Here is a 15,021-nt window from a genome sequence, read left to right as displayed (position 1 = left end):
TCACTGGCAGTGCCCACGGGGAGCAGAGCCACTGGCACATCCTCGGGAGCTGCAGCAGCGCTCCTGCCCACCAGCAGCCTCTCCAGAACAGCCCCCTCCCACTGGGACTGTCCCAGGACCTCCCAGTCAAGGATGTTATCCTTGCCAGTGTCCCCATTAGCTACCCACCCTGCCTGTCTCCTGATGAGGACACCTTGAGCCCGGTGGGAGCTGCCCTGGGAGCACCACGACTCCAGGGTCCCCCATGTGTGAGCCCGAGCTGCACCGCTGGAGCAGCTCGTAAATTCACTCCTGGTGTTTCCAGGTGCACAAGGAGCATTGTTATCCCTCTGACTGAGGCAGGATCACAGCGCTGTGAGCACCGAGAAAATTTGATTAACTTCGTATTACGTTAATCTGATTCAATTTCACTGCTGGCTCCATGTTTACTGGCAGAGTCCTGGGAGTGGCTGCGGGGGACTCCCAGCCCTGTCCCCTCACTGCAGTGCTCGGCAGCGTGCCCCTAGCACACCTCCTTCCACACACACATAAATACATAAATCCAGGCATTTTCACAGAAAGCTCCAGCCCCTCGGAGATGATGGATGCTCTGGGGCAGCTGGGATTCAGATACATCCACGTAGGTCAAGTTTCCTCCTGTTATTTCATCAGGCTGCAGCAAGGAACAGGGACACGGGGCCGGTGTGCTCGGGGCTCTGTCCCTGTAGAGCCGGGTGGGTACAGCTGGATGTCACCAGCGATGCCAGCACCCGCCTGCCCGGGCAGCACAGACACAGAGGGGCTGTCCCTGGTGCCAGCTGCCCCCGGAGCTGCGGGCTCCCGTGCAGAGCACAGCTCACCAGCAGCTCTGGGGGCTGCTCCCACTGCCAGCCCTCCCCTTCCCCACGGGAACCTGTCCCGGAAAGTCATCCCGGGACCCCCGAGAGCAGCCGGGCTGCCCTTCCCTCCTGCGGTCCGGGGCACGGGACTGGGGCGGGCACAGAGCGGGGAACGCGAGCCCTGCCGAGGAGGAGCTGCCCCGATGCTCTCGGGGCATTAACACATCGCATTTGCTCTCAGAGTTCCCCACGTTCCTCTCCGAGCCCTGCCCAGGGTTCCACGAGAGGACCTGACGGCATCAGTGCTGCGCAAAGTCCAGGCATCGCTGCATAATTCATTACCTGGCAGCTAATTACCGGGCTGATCCAATTAGCGACTCCTGTACAGCCAGGGCTGCGGGGCAGGCAGCAGGGACCGGCACTGACAGCAGGGGGGAGGCTGGGGGCTGGCACCTGCCAGTGGCCACGGGGCTGGCACTTGTCAGTGGCCACGGGGCTGGCACTTGTCAGTGGCCACGGGGCTGGCACTTGCCAGTGGCTGAGGGCTGGCACTTGCCAGTGGACCCAGTGCCAAGAGAGCCAGTGTGTGCTGCACCCCGGGGCGCTGCAGCAGCTCCTGCCAAAGGCTCGTTATCCCTGGCTGGGCTCAGGGAGCTGCAGGAACACTCATCCCGCTGTGGCTGGCCCTGGGATCGCTGCTCCCGGAGGGAACGGGAGGAGCTCACACACGGGATGCTGAGTCCGGGCCAGCCCCGAGCCGCGGCGTGAGGCCAGGTCAGAGAGGGTCCCCTGTTGTGAATGTTTGAAGATTTTAAGGGACCTTACCACGCTCATTGCAGAGATCCCCGCTCCCCGCAGCTGGCTCCTGCAGCCGTGTGAGGACAGCAAACCTCCGGCACGCTCCAGTGGCTGCAGATAAGGACAGCTTAGGGATAAATATTTACCCAGCCACTGAATGGATTCAACTGAGTTCATTCCTATTAGAGAATCTGTTAGTAATTATCTGAAGACTCGTTATTACCTGGGGACCTATAATCTCCCAGAGTAATGAGTTCAAGTGGCTCCTGTGGCATATCAAGCAGGGAAGGGAAGGTGGGAAGGGGCCGCTGCCACTGCAGCAAGGGCAGGGCAGGGCTCAAGGACAATGGCTCGGCTTTGGGCAGCTGCCACTGTAGCACCATGGCCGTGGGGCACAGAGCTACCACTTTGCCTCCCTGCAGCGGCTCAGGGGCAAGCCCTGGGCAGAGCTCAGGTGCAGGCACAGCTCAGAGAGCACAGGGAGGCAAAGGCTGAGGCTTGAATGGAGCTGCTGCATCCCCAGCCAGGCGTGGCTGCCAGGGATGTGCTTCAGGACATGGTCCCTGTGCCAGGCATGGGTGAATCCCAGCTGCAGGGACAGCCCCAGTGCTGGGCTTTGTGTCCCACAGACACAAAGACTGGACTGTGTCTGTGGCTCAGCAGCTTTGTCCCAGTCCTGCCACCCATAGGGACTAATTCTGCAAACCTGAACCCGTTTCGTATGATTCAACTAAAATAAAGTAACTGAAGAGGGGGATGCAAGGCAGGGCAGACATTGACAGGCAGGAAAACCCCTCCTGGGCCACATGTCCAGGGTTGCTGTGTGTTAGCAGAGGATGGTCCCCACTGCTGCTGCCATTCAGGGCACAAACACTGCAGGGCACAGCAGCTCTGTGCCACAAGTGTGTGCATGCCTGGAGCAGCAACACAGGAGGGAGAGTGCCCAGGAGGGACTGAGATGAGTTACTCTGCTGCTAATCCTATGAAGGATCCAAACTGACAGCCAAAACCATCCATCCCTCGTTGTCACACGCCACAGAGCCCTGGCTGGGCATGGTGATGGTGGCAGCCAGGCAGCTGGTGCCCGGGCTCACACCAGGCTCTGTGCTCCCTCTTCTTTGCTCTTTCCCTCTCCACCTTCCCTGAGTGTTGGCAGGTCCTGGTGGATTTGTATGTTTTAAATAAATTTCTTTCTTTGTTTGGAATACACTAATTTTATTTAAAACACCCAAAAAGGCTAATGCTCCCAGCCCCAGCTCTGCCTGCCACAGAGCTGCCATGTGACAGTGCTGTCTTTAGTCACAGCACTATTACGAGACCAATCCATTCATTCAGCTCTAATCTCTAAAACAAAGATAAAATTACGTGATTAAGATCTAATTAAAGTCTAACTACCAGCACCATGAATCACTTCAGCATAACTTTAATGGATGCCTTTCTAAGCCATCATGCATTTGGTTTCCTTCTGTGGCCAGTGATTTCCCTGCAGGGACTGGGTCTGCTCAGGCTGATGTTTGCTCTCACTGGTTCTGATTTGGCTGGGGACCACTAAAAATGTTTACATGTGAGCGAGGAGCTCGAAAATCCATTTCTAACCAGACAGAAAATTTCATTTGACAAGCTCATTCAGATGTGCTGTGTCTCTGCAGAACGGAGTGGAGCGGGGGGGCACCTCACCAGCCCCAGCCAGGGACAATCACCTCAGCACTGGCACGTGCTTGCTGTGGCACACAGGGTGCCCCAGTGGCTCAGGGCCTGGCTGCCTGGTGGCCAGAGCTGCACTAAGTGCCATTAGCTCTCCTTGAAGAGAAAAAGCAAATTAAAGTCTTTCTCACAGCTCTTGGGTTGTCTACCCTGAGGAACAGCCCTATAATAATGTTGATGGAGAATATTGTCATTTCCCTCTTTCCCAGCAAATCACTGCCTGTCGTTGTCCCAGCGCTGTCCCTGCCACATCAGCACAAGCATTTTAATGCCCTTGTTCCTGCGCTTGCAGCTTGTCAAGGCAGAGACTCTGCCAAGGGCTGCCCCCACCAAAGGGCTGCCTCCCTGGAGCCAGCAGCCCTGGCAAGATTGCAAGTCCAAGCTATTAATGCAATAGCAACCCCACAGGCATTTTATCTGGGGGAGCAGCCGAGGGATCCCCTCCTGCAGCCTCACAGCTCCATGGGATCAGCCAAGGGATCCCTCTCCTGCAGCCTCACAGCTCCATGGGATCAGCCAAGGGATCCCCTCCTGCAGCCTCACAGCTCCATGGGATCAGCCAAGGGATCCCCTCCTGCAGCCTCACAGCTCCATGGGATCCCCTCCTGCAGCCTCACAGCTCCAAGGGATCCCCTCCTGCAGCCTCACAGCTCCATGGGATCCCCTCCTGCAGCCTCACAGCTCCATGGGATCCCCTCCTGCAGCCTCGCAGCCCTGCAGAGCAGTGGTTGCATGTGATGCCAGCAGAGCTGCTGGGGTGGTTCTTTCCCTCAGACCAGCTGAGCACCGTGCCAGCTGTCCCCAGGGGCCCTGCAGGGATTGTCACCGTGCAGGGCAGGATGCCACCCCGGCCACAGCACTGCCGGCACTGCACAGCCCCAGCAGCGCCAGCCACTCTGTGGGTTCATCACAGCCACAGCAATGTTTAAGGGGAGGACAGACCAGTATTTCCCTTGGGGAGAGCACATCAAAACAGCTGCTTCCCAAGTGGGAGAGGTGGAAATGGGTGTTGCGGGAAACAAGACAAAGAATACTTACAGCCCCGTTTAGGTTTGTTCTATGTCTTTTTCCTGCAGAAGGATGTGTAGTTTTCCTGACAGTGGCACATTAAGTGCACACGCAGCCTCTGGGGATGGCAGCTCTGCAACAGGTACCTGAGAGGCTCAATGGGAGCGAAGATTATCATCATTAATCACCACTGGGAAACAAGGCACTTTCTCCAAACTGCAGCCCTGTATAATGGTGATTGTATACACATGGAGAAACACGTCAGGGAAATGATCCCTGCATGACTCAGCCAACCAGAGCAGATAGAGGAATTGAAATTCAGGAGTGCTGCTGGTTTATATCTTCAGAGGGATGAGCTTCCTGAAAACACTCATTCCAGCACAGCAGGGCTCAGAACTGGGTCCTTCCTCTCACGAGCCGGACAAGCACACCTGCTTGGCTTTGGGAAATACAGAAGAGCAGCAGGACAAGCCCAGGGGACTTGTCCAGGTGGGCTCAGGGTGCCCAGGGAGCTGCCACGGGGGCTCTTGGCGCCAGTGGCTCCCCTCACCCCTGTGCCAGGCCACAGGGGCTCACTCATGGCCACTAAGAAGCTGTGGCTGCTACAGCAACCTGCTTAAATTACCTTGGGCCAGCCTGCAAACACACAGCTTAGCTCAGAGTCCAGGGTGGCCTTGTCCCATCTGCTCAGGCTCTGCCCTGGCTGCAGAGCTGGGATCCGTGTGTGGCATTGAGCAATGTTGCAGTGACCAGTGCCAATCCTGTGGGTTCCTCTGCCTGCAGGTGACTGGGTAGTTATGGGAAGCACTGCAGGTTTACACCTGGCTAGGCCAGGGGTTGATGAGGGGAAAGGATGGGAAGAATATTGGCATTGGTGGTGTGGGGCAGAGCAGCACCAAACCCCACCCTGCCAGCTCCAACAGACCACGGCTCACCTCCATGCCAGGACAAGGGCTGCCAGGGCAAACTTCAAAAGGGGGAGAAATGCTATTTCTCAGAGTTAACATTCCCTTGTGGATCTTATTCTGCTCATTATTCTGGTCGTTACTTAAGCAGCAGCTGCTCGTCACTCGTGGTTCGGTGGTGAGAAGGGCTGAGTGCAAGAGGCTAATTTATTTTCTTTTAGTGCTTCTCATCCATGGCAGCCCCTGGCTGCTCCTCACCACTGGAAACCGGAGGCATTTCAGATATTTCTAATGTATGACAGCAACTGGGAAACAGAAATTACCCTCTCTGAAGTAATTCCTGAGACAGATTTCTTTTGGCACTTAGCAATGGAGATGCAGAGGAAACACGAGCTGCATGTACTGATTTGCTTTTCCTGGGCAATTTATTAGCCCCACCATCTGGTTGGACCTTGTTCCTGTCCCAGACAAACACACCTGATGGGAGGGATAGCACCTGGAGGCACCTGGGAGCACAGGGGAGACACGAGGGGCTTCCTGCCCTGTGTGTCCTCAGTGCTGCAGCAGCCCCAGCACTGCCACCGCTGGCACTTTCTGCCACCTGGGGCTTTGCTGAGCCAGGCTCTGGCCTTGATGGCGCTCCAGTGACACTGGGGGAGTGTGGTGGCCCCATAGGAAGGGCCAGTGGGTCCTGCCCCGGAGGCCAGCCCTGAGCAGGGCTCAGTCCCCTCCTGCCAGCTGGTCCCTGTTCCATCCCTGAGGAGCTGCGTGGTGTCGTGTGATGGGTCCCTGCCGAGACCCAGAGCAGGAGACAAATGATCTGCTCAGGATGTGCTGCCTCCGCTCCACCTGCTCAGCTCAAATGAAATTAAAATATTGACAGAAACAATTTCCAGAGGGAGATTGGAAGCGTTAGTGGCGGTGCTGGAGCCGAGCGGTTCCTGCTGCCCGTCACCGTCCCCAGCAGTGTGGGACAGCAGCATCCTCCAGCTGGGAGCCCAGGCACAGGGCCCGAGTGCTCTGGCCGTGACACGTGTGCCACCTGCACCCTGGCATCTCCTGCCAGGGCATCAGAGATTGGGGCACGGCTTCTGCTGCTTTCACGACACTCAGAATCATTTTCATGTGATAGTTTGAATAAAGCAAACTTGACATTTTGTGCACACACACGTTTTCCCCAGAGAGCCAGTGCTGTGGGGAGGGGAGTTCTTGCTCCCACGCCATCCAGGTGATTGCCTGCCCTGGAGCAGCAGGAGCAGCACTCGTGTCTCTCCCCCACTCACACTGCCCAAGCACCGGGTGTTCCTGCCCCCAGCAGCGCTGGTCTCACACCTGGGGCGGGACACAGCTCCCCAGGAAAACACTGCCATTGCCACCCAGCTGCAGAACAAGACTTGCCCTCCCAGTTCCTCAGTCCTGCATTCTAATCCATTTTCATCACTTATTCCCCAGGGCATTGTGGCACTGAGGGAAACACAGGCCATTTCTGTGCCTCCACCAAACTCAGAACCTCATCAAAGAAAGAAATCAGGTCGGTTTGACAGGACCTACTTCTGCTCAGCCACTCTGACAGGCATGAATTTATATTCCCAGGCTCTAATTCTCCCATTAATTGAATTTTGCAGTGATTTTTCCACATGTTTGCCCAGGATTAATGTCAGGCTAATTGGATGCAGTTGTCCAAACCATCTCACTCACTCACTTCGCTGTCTCTTCATATATGTTCTCCTCCCACCCAACACGAGGCTCCAGCTCTTCAGGATCAAGAGGGGAGCTCCAAAGGAAGCTGCTTCTGACCCCGGCTGAAACCTCTCTCTTAGGGCCAGGCTGTCCAGGACCCTGCAGGAGCACCCAGCACCCACCCAGCTCATGCCCTCAGCCTGGCACAGCTCAGACCTGGCACAGCTCAGACCTGGCACAGCTCAGACCTGGCACAGCTCAGACCTGGCACTGCCCTCCACCCTCAGCAGCCTGCACAGCGTGGGCAGAGGGCAACGCTGCCAGGGCCAGATGGGGCAGGGAAGGAGGGGACAGCCAGTACCTGTGGCCACACTGATGGAGCAGTCCCTGAAAATCCCCTGTGACCTCAGGATCCTGCAGCACTCACTGGACACGGCTGCCTGCTTGGGGCCACCCCGGACCCGGGGGTGTGGGACAGCCGTGTCCCCACGGCCTCAAGGACAGACCCATGTGGCATAACTGGCACGTGTGGCACAGCCCACCCCACTGCTCTGCACACCACAGTCCTGGAGGGCTTGAAGAGCTGCTGCTTTCCTTGTGCTTTTCTTTCCCACCTGAAACCTTCTTCTCGAGCATTTAGTAGTTAATTTGCATCTTGCAGATGAATTTTTTAAAAACCTTTTTAATGGAGGTGCTTGGCTGTGCACATACCTGCGTGTGCCACCCATCCCAGCCCTCACCATATAAACCACTGCTACTTGTGGAGAAGCTAATTAAAGGTTAGTCCTCATTTACATAAGTTACACAGAGAAATTTCCTAACCTTTGATCCTGGCCATCACAGTCCTTGGGACCTCTCTGCACACTTAGTTCAAAGGCAGGAGCACATCTCGAGCCCTGCACAAGCCAACCCCTGAGCTCTGCTCTCGGCCACAGAAGAGCTGGGGCTGGGCTGGCACGGGGCATGGGCACGGCCAGGGACTGTCCTGCAACACGGGCACATGGGCATCGTGCTGTCAGCACATCCCCCCTGCCCTGAGCATGCCCTGCCTGCCCTGCACCACAGCACATCCTGGAGCACACAGGACCTGACCCTGCCCTGGCACCCCTTGTCCCAGGGGCTGTCACCTCTGTCACCCCTGCCTGACACGAGGCTTTGCCCCTGGCCCCACCCCAACTGTCCAGCAGCGAGAGCAGCACTGCCGGGGAGAGGAAAGACCAAAAAATGCCACTGGGGAACACCAAGTTTCTGTTCCCTGCACATTTCCATCATCTCCAGCACCAGCCTCATCATCCCATCAATAATCTGTGTTGGTGGCTACACTGGGGCTCAGCACAGCAACTGGTGACAGTGGCAGTCACACTGCCAAGGTACCCAAAAACTGCCCTGTGCCAGCACAGCTCCCTCACACCCAGCAGACCTGTGGCCTCTCACGCTCCTGGTACTGCAGCAGTGCAATTAGGACCTGTCACACCATAAAAATATTGGAGCATTAAATGTACTGGATAGAACTCCCTCTGCTATTAAAGTAGCTCACATCCTGGAAATCTGAGCAGTGAGCAGTACAGCTTCACCCAGTGATAGGACTGGATTAAGTTCTTCCCACAAAAGCCTCTTATTGTATGAAAAAGACCATTAGCAGCCATGGAAATCAATAGGGACTGGCCGCGGTGCTGCAGCACCCGGCTGGGCCGGCACTGCCGAGGGCACCGATTAAACCCCGGGCCCGGGGCTCCCGAACGGGCTCTGCGGGAAGGAGCTGGGCTGCAGCCGGCGTTGGAGCCAGCCCTGGCAGCTGCCTGGGAGGAACAAACCACGAGCCCAGGGAAGTGTTCCCAGCAGCCAGCCGGAGCTGCCGGGCGCATGCCGGGGTGATGGAACGCTGTCAGATGGGAGAGAGACTGCGGGGCCCTTCTCATCCTTCTCCCCGCTGTCTCTGGGGCTGTTCAGCTCCTTTCACTGCGAACGGGGCTGGGAGGTTTTTCCCCTCAGCCCCTGCAAGTGGCCACTCCAGAGCCCTCCGCTCCAGGAGCCAGGCTGGGAGATCAGGGGCCGCGGGGCTGGCCTTGAGATGGAATTTCCAGTGATCCTCCCACGGGTAATTCACACCCTACAACAAACAAATGCAACACACAAGTGAGAAGGAAAAGTTCCCTGGGTTTAAAAAAACCACTCAGTAACAGCAAGTGAGGGCAATACATTATTTAAAGGCCTTTCCAAGGAAAGAAAATAATTTCAGCTTAGTTAGCTTTTTAGGACATCCTAGCAGAGAGCAGGGAGCGCAGCAGGGCGGGCACTGGAGCGGGGCGATGCACGGAGCCTGCGGCAGAAGGACGCGTGGAAGCGGCAGCAGCAGCGGTGGCTCGGGCACTGCCCGGGGGTGACACGGGGCCACAGTGCCCGGCTCCCCGCAGGGGGACAGGGACACGCTGCCGGCCGCTCGGCAATGCTGCGGGGATGGAGAGCGGGCACGCTGATGAATTAGGTGTCAGTGTGTTTAATCCAGAGTCATTAGCCATGCTGAACGTTCGCATATCATTTGTTAAACTAATGGATCGCTGGAGGTCATTGGGTAATAAGAAAGGGAGAGGAGGGTTATTAGTTTTTATCAGACATTAATTGGCCAAAATCGATTGCTTGTTTGGTGTCTGCAGGGCTGCAGGGGTGTTTCCCCCAGCAGCCCCAGCCCGGCGGAGCGGCCCCGCTCAGACCCGGCAGAGCCCGGTCCTGCACAGCCCGGCCCGGCAGAACCCGGTCCTGCACAGCCCGGCCCGGCAGAACCCGGTCCTGCACAGCCCGGCCCGGCAGGGCCCGGGCCGGCAGAGCCCGGTCCTGCCCAGCCCGGCCCGGCAGAACCCGGTCCTGCACAGCCCGGCCCGGCAGAACCCGGCCCGGCAGAGCCCGGTCCTGCACAGCCCGGCCCGGCAGAACCCGGTCCTGCACAGCCCGGCCCGGCAGAACCCGGTCCTGCACAGCCCGGCCCGGCAGAACCCGGCCCGGCAGCGACTCCCCCGGCGGGACCTCGGGCCAGAACTTGGGCCAGACTCGGGCCAGAACTCGGGCCAGACTCGGGCCAGACTCGGGCCAGACCCGGGCCAGAACTCGGGCCAGACCCGGGCCAGAACTCGGGCCAGACCCGGGCCAGACCCGGGCCAGAACTCGGGCCAGACCCGGGCCAGAACTCGGGCCAGATCGCAGCCGGACCCGGGACAGACCCGGGCCAGATCCAGACCCGGGCCAGAACTCGGGCCAGATCCAGCCGGACCCGGGACAGATCCAGCCGGAGCCGGGCCAGATCCAGCCGGAGCCGGGCCAGATCCCAGCCGGAGCCGGGCCAGATCCAGCCGGACGCGGGCCAGATCCAGCCGGACCCGGGCCAGATCCAGCCGGAGCCGGGCCAGATCCAGCCGGACCCCGGCCGTTCCTCGGACCCAGCTGTTCCCTTGTGCCCGTCCCGGGCACTGAGCGCTCACGCTGAGCCCGGGGCAGCGGCAGCAGCAGCAGCGCTCCCGCAGCTCCCCGCGCTGTCCCACCCTCCAGGCTCCCCCGGCTGCGGCACCGAGAAGCAGAAATGAGCTGGGAACCACTCAGGTGATGGCACATTTATCTAACAAGTTTCTAAATGAAAACTAGCATTTGGACTTACTGCATTCAGGCTCAAAATTTGATTACATTTTTCTACAGCTGTAAATCTGCTTTCCTTTCTGCAACATTATTATTAAAGCCAGTATTGAATTGGTGGTGTGATACGTAAAATTTCAATCCTGGCTTTGACATTCCAGGAAGTTAAAAACCAATTACAGTGTGTGCTTTGCCTCAGGACAGAATGAATCATTGAACACAGCCACTTCACCGAGAGAAATTAAAGGCTGAAGCAGCAACATAGGGAAGGTATTACGCTAAAAATCAAAGGTCAATTAAAGAAAAACTTAGTCTATTTTATTTTTAATATTTTGCTTACATTTTCATTCCTTTCTGATGAACAAGGAGACAAAATAAACCTGCACTTGCGTTTATTTGCCAGGTAATAAATCCGGGCTGAAGCCGGTTTTAGGAGCCGAGAGGAAACACTGAGGTGATAAAAACTCCCAATAACCAGCATTAATCTCACTGTAAGGAAGCCAGCACAGCACAGCAAGGGGTACCCAGGGGTCAGTGTCCCAGGCACCGCCACCCTGAGCCCGCAGGACCCCTTCTGACCCGAGCTTGGCCGTGCCACACCGGGACGGGCAGCACCAAGCGCAGGAGGTGTGGAAGCGGCTCCAAGGCAGCAGCGTGGTGTGCAGAGCTCCGTGTCACACACCAGCACCTTCTGGGGACTGTGGAGCCCGCCGCGATGGATGCACGGGGCGGGGAAGCACCGCAGGTCGCGGTGGCACGGCCGGCCCTCCAACACAAACCAGGAATCAGTGAAGCACCTGCCCCTCTGAGAGCTGCACAGGCGATGTCCCAGCCCATGAACCCATCCAGCACGTTTCCCCTAAGCAGGCGTGCCAGGAGCCGAGTCCATGGGCAGGTGTTTCCCGATGTCCCCAGAGCACTGCAGGGACAGTGGGGTCCCCAGGCTGTGCCAGGAGCGCTGACCCCTCCTCTAGCACAGCAGCTCGCTTGTACTTGCCTTGCTCGGCAGCAGCCTGGCAGCGCAGATGTCTTCAACATCTCTAACAGATAATCCACACCCTGAAACGCAGTCTATCATCTGCTCGTTACCCTCCATAGATCATTCGCAAAGTACTAAAATGCTTAAAGACCGTCCTAGGGGCTCCAGGAATCGCAATGCGCACTCTTGCCTGCATTGCAAAGGGATTGACGGCGTTATTTACAGTCTGGAGCACAGAGCTGTGGAGCGGCCCCCATCACCACTGCCAGGACAATCCGACCCCAGCTCTGGAAACTCATTAAGGCTGGTAGGAAATGCACCCGTTCTCCAGGGAGCCGCTTCTGCAAGATTAAAACCGGGAGCGTTCTGCCGACTACTCCCATCCATACGGAGTGCGAGCCACAGGGAGACAGCGACCTAAAGTATTCCCAGACAATTTAGACTCATTTCAATAAAACCGCAATTAGACGGCGGCAAATGGCAGGGAGAGCAGCTGTTCCAGCGCAGGGACACCCAACACAACACGGCCCGGCGCTGCAGGCCGGCAGCAGGGGATGCTCAGGGGCTCCTCCCGGGGCTGGAGCTGGGATCTCATTCCCGGGTGCCTCCCAGCGCCAGGGACCTGCTCCCCAAGGACCCCACAGCCCCAAACCTGCAGGAACACACCTGCAGAAACCCACACCAGCCTCAATCCGCAAAGCCACCGGCATCCATCGGCAGAGGAGAGCGCCACAAGGGGCTGGGGCAGCTGCAGCAGGGACACGTGGAAGAGCTGGGGAGGCTGCCCAGCACCAGAGCCCTCCAGCCCCAGCAGTCTCCTGCCACCAGCCCAGCCTGCTGCCCACCAGCTCCTGGCACCCACAGCACTGAGACCAAGCTCCAGGCAGGAGGGGACATGTTATGGACCCGGGTCCTGTGGGGTCAGGGGATCCCAGCCAGACCCTCCACCACCATGGGAAGGGGCACGGGAGACCAGAAAGGGAACCCCCACATCTTCAAAAGCTCCTCAGGCCTTCCCTGCCCACAAGGTGGCCCAGTCCAAGGGGCTTCTAATGGTCCTCTTCCCCCAACAGCCCCTGTGCCCCTGACCTGGGGACCCACTGTAAAATGGTAAATCCACCTTGGAATCAGCCAGAGGCTGATGTCACCATTTCTTATTAAAAGCTGGGTTTTTGCTCTACAATGGACTAGTTTTATATTCCCATAAATTGCCAACAGTTAGCCAGATCCCCAGAGCCAGGATCGATACCTGGCCGAGGGGAAAAAGTGCTGAGGAAGGAAAAGCAATACTCCAATTAGAGCAAAATTTAAGAGTCCAGGGGTAGGGGTGACAGTGCCTAATGTGTTACAATTACTGATAGCCTCCCAAAGCTTGGGTTTTGTTCTGGCTCTCAGAAGCAGGCAGCTGTCAGGCAGCAGCAGGGAGCTGCACATCCACTCTATGCACCCAGTCCCGGTTGCCACAAACAGTAACCAGTCCCATGTGGTCTGGCACCTCCAGCCAAACACAGGATGTTCTTGGCTGCTCTGGTTCATCCATCAGGGAGTTCTGCTGGTGCCCCCTGAGCTGGCAGCAGCCAGCTGGGACAGGTGACAGCAGCCCCAGGCCAGGCTCTGGGGGCACAGGGACCAAGGGAACACCTGGCACTCCCCCATCAGTGCTCCTCAGGGACATACTCCCCTCCCCAGGGTGTCAGAAACCTGTGCACAGCTCTGCAGTAGTCTAATCCCAGTTAAACACAGCATAATCCCAGCCTAGGAGCACCATCTGGGAGCCCCAACCCTGGGCTCCCCTCCCAAACCCCCCTAAGCATTGCCGAGTCCCACCCTGCCCTCCCCATGCACCGAGTGCCTGCCACGGACCCTCAGAAAGTGGGAGGCAATAGAATTGATCACTCGAAGACCAAAGTTCTCAAGTGTTGTCCATGGGCACCTCACCCCCCTCCCAGATAGGCTGGAGGATGGCAGTGGGCTCTCTGTTAAACTCTGTGGCCAGAAAAACCCAGCTGGATTGGAGAAATGTTGGCAAATATAATAAACACAAGTACATTAACTCTAATTCTGCAAAGCCTTTGGCTATATTAATCTCTCTTTAATGTAATCACCTATAAATAAATGATGACCCCATGATTTAATATGACATCTGCCATCCCCATTTCCACACAAATGTGAAGCAGAGCCTCTGGTACACAGTAGGGGTGGGACTCATGTGCGTGACTGGCCAGGGCAGCAAGCAGCTCCTCAGCTCACCATTCCCAACAGGATGGATGGAAACACAGACCAAGGCTCCACAGCAGGGCCTGGCAGGGGCCAGGTGTCCCCCAGGGCCCCAGGATCCGTGTGAGCAAGGGGTGATGCAGCACTGCTGTTGATAAACACACCAACATCACCATTTCTGTAACCACTGCCAGGCAAGGGCAGGTCAGGACAGCCCATCTGGAGATTGGGGAACAAGGGGGATTCACGGACAACTTCCACCTTGGTGAGCACTGAAGGGGCATGGAGCACACACTGATAATGCTGCTCACCTGTGCAACAGTCCCCTCCTGCAAAACTATGCATAGAGGAGAAGAAAAAGAACCCTTGAGAATCAAAAATCGTGTTGAAAGGTGAGTTTGTGCAGCCCAACCCAGCCCCTGATGCACTGATCCGAGGGCTCCCTGGAGCAGGAGGATCTGAGCCTGCAGTGGAAAGGCTCTGTTTGCCCTGGGACTGGGCAGCCCAGCAGGGGCTGGTGCCTGCAGCTGGGGCAGCTGGAGCACAGCAGCTCTCCCAGGCCAGGGTGGCTCATGTGGAAACAATGCACCGAGGACAGAGATTTTCCATTCAGCACCCAGGAGCAGCGGCCTGTCCTCCTCCTGCCTTGCTCCATCCTCATCCTCGCTGGGCTGAGGCAGGTGGCAGCAGGAGCAGCCCATCCACTCTCCCATCTGGCAGCCACTCTCTCCTCCGTGTCTGGAGTCACTGCTGCACACCCTGCTAAAGGAAAAAGTCTTCAGTTAGGACAGAGCTGGAGGAGCTTCAAGCCTGCAGCACCTGGTGATGGCAGGAGCCCCTCAGGCCAGCCCTGCCCTCAATACCTCTGGCCACATCATAGGCAGGGCTGGCCCGAGGATCTCCTGGAGGTGCGGGGATCCAGCTGGGGGGCTCCTGGTCCCAAATGCCATAGGACCTGGCTCCATGTGTCCCTCCTGTCTGGAGCTTGGCCTCACTGCTGTGGGTGGCAGTGGGCATGGATGGGGCTGGGGGGAGCAGGGGACTGCTCTGGTGCTGAGAAGCCCCTTCATGTGGGGGGCTGAGGCCCAACATGAGGCACGGATGGATGCAGGAACCAGATCACATCCCCCTGCCCTGGGGCTCACGGGCCAAACTCACCAGCACATGGCTCTGGTGCAGGTCCCACAGCCACTCCTGGGACTGAGCACTGCAGGACCTGGACTGCTGGGCTGTGGAGAGAGAAGTGTCAGGAACAGCAGCAGGGAAGGAAGGAGGAGCCCGTGTCTCCCCT

General features: G+C 57.7%; 1 protein-coding gene across 5 annotated transcripts in view; it reads right to left on the bottom strand.

Annotated features, from left to right (window-relative positions):
• The window catches only part of USP31 (ubiquitin specific peptidase 31), a 44,979-nt gene that overhangs the window by 1,451 nt on the left and 28,507 nt on the right, over positions 1–15,021 (bottom strand). For 2 of the 5 annotated variants that reach the window (XR_001331473.2, XR_001331474.2), the window contains exons 17-18: positions 14,889–14,959; positions 13,610–14,492 (exon numbers count right to left, since the gene is read on the bottom strand). The exons of 1 other annotated variant lie outside the window; for it this stretch is intronic. The gene's annotated coding sequence lies outside the window, so the exon portion shown is untranslated. Of the gene's footprint in view, positions 1–13,609; positions 14,493–14,888; positions 14,960–15,021 lie in introns of those variants that run through there. 2 more of the 5 variants (XR_015774093.1, XR_015774092.1) reach the window with 2 other exon arrangements.

This window comes from Pseudopodoces humilis, chromosome 18 (genome assembly GCF_049639895.1).
Source record: "Pseudopodoces humilis isolate 2021_Gansu_Grassland_sample_001 chromosome 18, ASM4963989v1, whole genome shotgun sequence".
Taxonomy (NCBI): Eukaryota; Metazoa; Chordata; class Aves; order Passeriformes; family Paridae; genus Pseudopodoces; species Pseudopodoces humilis.
The sequence above is the reverse complement of the archived record's forward strand: the minus strand, read 5'-3'. Positions and strand labels throughout refer to the sequence as shown.